The sequence below is a fragment of the Lactuca serriola genome, chromosome 5, assembly GCF_051521515.1.
Source record: "Lactuca serriola cultivar US96UC23 chromosome 5, Lser_US96UC23_V15, whole genome shotgun sequence".
NCBI lineage: Eukaryota > Viridiplantae > Streptophyta > Magnoliopsida > Asterales > Asteraceae > Lactuca > Lactuca serriola.
The window spans coordinates 3,994,497-4,000,496 of record NC_136412.1 but is presented as its reverse complement, the minus strand read 5'-3'; positions in this window follow the sequence as shown (position 1 = coordinate 4,000,496).

Here is a 6,000-nt window from a genome sequence, read left to right as displayed (position 1 = left end):
GTTCATACAACTCGGCGAGTCAAGTCAGGACATGAGCATCAGTTGATGATGAACTCGACGAGTTGTTCATACAACTCAGCGAGTCGGATGTGGATTCAGTCGGTGTTCATTTAGAAGGAAAACTCGTCGAGTCATTGCCTAAATCGACGAGTAGAGACGGGTATGAGGTCTGATGGAAGGATAGGGACTCGGTGAGTTGACGAGTCAACTCGGCAAGTCAGGTCAACTGGAAGTTGACTTTCACTTTGAATTTGATTTGGTCAAGGGGTAAAATGGTCATTTTACCCTAAGGGTAGATGTCAATTTCTGACTAAGTGTTTTGTGGGAATTTTAACCGGTGGATTTCCGGAGCAGCAGTGGCAGCAGTCAGAGGATTCTCGCACAGTTCAGCAGATACAAGGTGAGTTACCTTCCAGTAGGGGTGGGTCTAAGGCCACAGTACCGGCCCACCATTGAGGATTATTTAGAAGATAATTATCTTTGTGATAATTTATCTTGGTCTGGTATACGTTTGGTTATGAGTTATATCTGTATGATATGTTACATGATAGGGATAGTTTCCCTGATAGTGGTCCTTAGGACCAAGGGGTAGGTCAGTACCCGGATATGTCTGAATGTGTGCTTTTATCTTGCTATCGTATGCTAGTGGTAGGGATGGAATAGTCCCCAATTAGCGGTTGAAAGATACCGATGACGGTTACCGGTTGAAAGATACCGATGATGACTACCGTTTGAAAGATACCGATGATGACTACCGGTTGAAAGATACCGACGATGATTACCGGTTGAAAGATACCGATGGTATTGTATGGTATGTAGTATGATGGGGGAACTCACTAAGCTTTGTGCTTACGGTTTCAGTTTTTGGTTTCAGGTACCTCTTCATCCAAGGGGAAGGAGCCAGCGGCGTAGCATGGCATCACACACACTCACATATGATGTCCGCACGGTGTTTTTCTGGGCTTGTACTCTGATATGACATTTGTTCATGGTTGTGGGTTTCAAACATGATACTTGGTTTTGAGATGACGTGTTTATATAATATTTCCTAATGAATGTTTTATGAATTAATTAATCAAAAATGAAATTTTTGGGCTTGATTTTGGGATGTTACAAGTTGGTATCAGAGCCCTGGTTTGAGGCATTCGGACACACCCTCGGGGGTGTCTGGACTCAAACTGAGGGGCTAAAAGATTATTTTTCAATAAAATGGTTTTCTAAAAATTTAAGTGAAAGGATTTACGAAAGACAAGGTGTGTGATGCGTGCGACCGGCTGGGCTCAAGTAAGTTTTCCCTAAGATACCCATACATGTTATGTTATGCTATATGGCTTGATTCAGAATTGCATGCTAGAATAGGACTAAGGATCTAGGAAGATGCCTTGTGTGCCTGATATATGATTCTAATAATCGCATGCTAGTTAGGGCTAAGTATCTAGGAGGATGCCTTATATTCCTATTGTATGAGCTATATGTTAGGGCTGTTTAGTTAGCAGTAAGATGACCTATATAGGTTATGCCTGATTTTGTTACTCGATGCACGAATGTTGCTTGCTTTGTGCTATGGGGGTTTTGGCTATTTCCAACTAACTAAGGAGCGGATATGTAACAGTACCTGCAAGTTAGTTAGGGGGAAATGGTAGGGGGGGTCCTGTGCGGCTGATGGCGGAGGATAGGTTGGAGAGTGCCCTAGGGAAGCCTAGGATGAGGTTAGTGGAAAGGGGTATCGGTAAAGGGACCCGGTGAAGTTGAAGCAATCCTTGAGGAAAGCACGGGTAGATGTGGAAGGTAGTATGGGCCCGTACTACTAAAAGCAGAGGACCCGTACTCAAATCAAGGAGGGCCTAGACAAAATCGGGAACCTTGGGAAGTATGTTAGATCTCTCGAGTATATGAATGATCCTGACCTTTATGCGTGTATTTTCAGTATGGTGACCACACGACTTGGAGCAGGAGGTTCCGGATCAGGATCAGGATCGGGCTTGGGTTCGGGATCCGAGCAGGTTGATGACGGGTTACGCGAGTTCATCGCGTCTGAGATCATGAGGGGCATCCTTGAGTCGACCCCTATCATCTTCGGGTCGATGAAGGAGGGGATTGTTGAGCTGATGGAGGATCGTCTCCGATCATTCAGGAGTGATATGGCGTCTATCCAGATGGGTACGTGCACACTGTCCTTTAAGGACTTTCGTGGGAGTGGTGCGCCTGATTTCCATGGGGTGAAAGACCCCATTGCTGCTAGGAGATGGATCGTAGACATTGAGTCTACGCAGCTGACGAGCTTCTTCCCAGAGGGGTCGAAGGTGAGATATGCAGCAACATGCTTGCGAGACAGGGCTAGGGATCGGTGGGAGTCTGTTGGCAACTCATTGGGGGCCTCGGCTGTTGAGGCTATGACTTGGTTAGATTTTGTGACCAGATTCAGGGCGGAGTTTGCGCCAGCTGTGGAGCTTCAGCGGCTGGCAAGGGAGTTTTTGGATATGAGGCAGACTACGGAGACTGTGGCGGAGATCACCGCCAAGTTCCGGGAGAGGACATTGTTGGTGCCCCAATACACGGGTGATGAGGATATGAGGAGGACCCGCTACCATGACATGCTACGAGCTGACATTCAGGAGCATGTTAGTTTTTCGGCTTGCCCTACCTTAGATTCCATGATTGCCAGTGCTAGGGAGAGGGAGATTGATCTGGAGCACGTCCAGAAGAGGAAGGGAGTGGAGGGGCTGATGACTAGGGCTTCGGGGAAGAAGCCCAGGGGATCTGATGGTAGGCCAAAAGGCCAGGCAGGGCGGGACCGTTGTGGGAAATGCGGTCGGTCACACGAGGGAGTTTGTCGCACAGGGCCAGGTTCGGGCTGCTATAAGTGTGGCAAGGTGGGGCATTTTGGCAGGGATTATACTGCCCCCGCCCCTGCAGTACAGATGACAGACCTGATTTGCTTCCATTGCAATCAGAGGGGCCACAAAAGGGCCAATTGCCCGAGATTGACAGCAGCGTCAGTAGCAGTGCCAGCGGCAACGCCGGTCTCAACGACGGCGCGGGTTACAGATGTCCGGAAGGTCAAGATAGAGGTTCCAGTGGTGTGGAGCCGAGCATTTCAGCTGACAGTCGAGGAGGCACGCGCTGCACCCGATGTGGTGACGGGTATGATTCTTTCCCTCTGATCTTCTTTTGTTGTGATTGAGTTATTGATATGTGCTCTGTTTAGGATCGTTCCATGTGAACGACATCCCAGTTCTGGTGTTGTTTGACTCGGGCGCTACCCGATCATTTGTGTCTCTTGCTCTTAGCAAGAGATTTTCCGAGTCTTCGGGCATGTTGGATTGCCCTCTAGAGGTAGAGATTGCAAACGACCGTTCGGTGCGGGCATCGACGGTATTTCGAGATTGTGTGCTGAGGTTATTTGAGGAGCGCTACTTGGTAGACTTGGTTCCCATTCCATTGCGTGGGAACAAGGTGATTATAGGCATGGATTGGCTCAGCCGTAATGGGGCAGTGATCGACTGCGCGCAGCAGTTGGTGCGGGTCAGGACCCCAAGTGGGGGAGAGCTGGTGATTCAGGGCGAGAGGCCACAATGAGGACCAACTTTATGTTCAGCAGCGAGAGCTAAGCGCTACCTCTAGCGGGGTTGCGCAGGTTATGTCGCGTATGTTATCGATACCCGGGAAACGGGTAGGGCGACGGTGGACGATGTACCTGTGGCACGAGAGTTTGTGGACATATTCCCCGAGGAGTTGCCGGGGATACCCCCGGAACGACAGGTGGAATTCAGGATCGACCTGGTTCCTGGTGCGGCTCCGATAGCCAAGGCGTCGTATCGGTTGGCTCCTCCTGAGATGCAGGAGTTGTCTACATAGCTGCAGGAACTGTTAGAAAAAGGTTTCATTAGACCGAGCAGTTCACCATGGGGAGCCCCGATTCTGTTTGTGAGGAAGAAGGACGGGTCGCATCAGATGTGTATAGATTATCGGGAGCTGAACAAGGTAACGGTGAAGAACCGCTACCCACTCCCGAGGATTGATGACCTCTTTGACCAGCTTCAGGGAGCATCTTGGTTCTCCAAGATTGATTTGCGTTCAGGATATCATCAGATGAGGGTCAGAGAAGAGGATGTACAGAAGACTGCGTTTCGGACGCGTTATGGCCATTATGAGTTCGTTGTGATGCCTTTCGGGCTCACCAATGCTCCTGTCGCATTCATGGATCTCATGAACCGCGTGTGTAGACCGATGTTGGATCAGTCTGTGATAGTATTTATTCATGACATCTTGGTTTATTCCAAGACGTGGGAGCAGCATGAGGAGCACTGCGGGAGGTTCTGGAGACTTTGAGGAGGGAGAACTTGTATGCTAATTTCTCCAAGTGTGAGTTCTGGTTGCGCGAGGTGCAGTTTCTTGGGCACCTTGTCAACCAGAACGGGATTTCGGTAGATCCGGCCAAGGTAAAGGTCGTGATGAATTGGGAGGTTCCGAGGTCTCCATCTGAGATTCGGAGCTTTCTAGGGTTGGCAGGCTACTATCGGAGATTCATTCAGGACTTCTCCAAGATAGCAGTTCCGCTCACCCGACTGACTAAGAAGTCGGTGGTGTATCGCTGGGGGCCTGAGCAGCAGGCCGCATTTGAGACGCTAAGACAGAGATTGTGCGAGGCGCCAATCTTAGCCCTGCCAGAGGGCATTAAGGATTTTCTTGTGTACTGCGATGCATCCATCGCAGGTTTGGGAGCGGTATTGATGCAGAGAGGGAATGTCATTGCCTACGCGTCGAGGCAGCTAAAGCCTCACCAGGCGAACTACCCGACGCATGATTTGGAGCTGGGGGCTGTTGTGTTCGCCCTCAAGATTTGGCGTCATTACCTCTATGGGGTTCGTTGTACGATTTACACAGACCACAAGAGTTTGAGGTATCTCATGGACCATCCAAATCTAAATATGAGGCAGCGTCGGTGGCTTGATGTGGTGAAGGATTATGATTGTGAGATCCTCTACCATCCGGGGAAGGCCAATGTCATGGCCGATGCGCTTAGCCGCAAGGCAGCGCCGATCAGGGATATTTGTCTAAGGATGACAGTGATGACTCCGCTTCTGGAGCGGATCTGGGAGGCTCAGTAGGAGACCATGAAGGAGGAACATCGGAAGAGTGAGCGGATTGTGGGGCAGGTTTCCTCTTCCGACTATGATAGTTGGGGTTTATTGACTCTTCACTATAGGGTGTGGGTCCCTTATCATGGAGGAGTGCGCCAGGTCCTGATGGAGGAGGCGTACAAATTCCGATTCTCCATTCATCCCGGGGCAACGAAGATGTATAGGGACCTTCGTCTGGACTATTGGTGGCCCTGCATGAAGCGGGATGTGGCATGGTATGTGGAGCGGTGCTTGACCTGCAGGAAGGTCAAGGCCGAGCATCAGAGACCACACGGCAAGATGCAGCCGTTGGATATCCCGCTGTGGAAATGTGAGGATATTACGATGGATTTTATCACGAAACTTCCCAGGACCGCGCGGGGGATGGATTCGATATGGGTCATCATGGATCGATTGACCATGAGCGCTCACTTTATTTCGATTCAGGAGAGCATCTCGACCGAGAAATTGGCCGATATCTATATCAGGGAGGTGGTGGCACGGCACAGAGTGCCAGTTTCGGTGATTTCGGACAGAGACGTGCGGTTTACTTCCAGGTTTTGGAAGAGGTTTCATGACGAGCTGGGTACTCGTCTGCATTTTAGCACCGCTTTTCACTCGCAGACGGATGGCCAGAGCGAGCGGACCATCCAGACTCTGGAGGATATGCTGCAGGCATGCGATTTAGATTTCGGTGGTAGTTGGGATACCTACCTCCCGTTGGCGGAGTTCTCGTATAATAACAGCTATCATGCGAGTATCGACCATCCTCCCTTCGAGATGTTATATGGGAGGAGGTGCAGGACCCCGATATGTTGGGGCGAGGTTGGCCAAAGAGTCATGGGGAGCACCGAAGTAGTGCTCAAGACGACAGAGA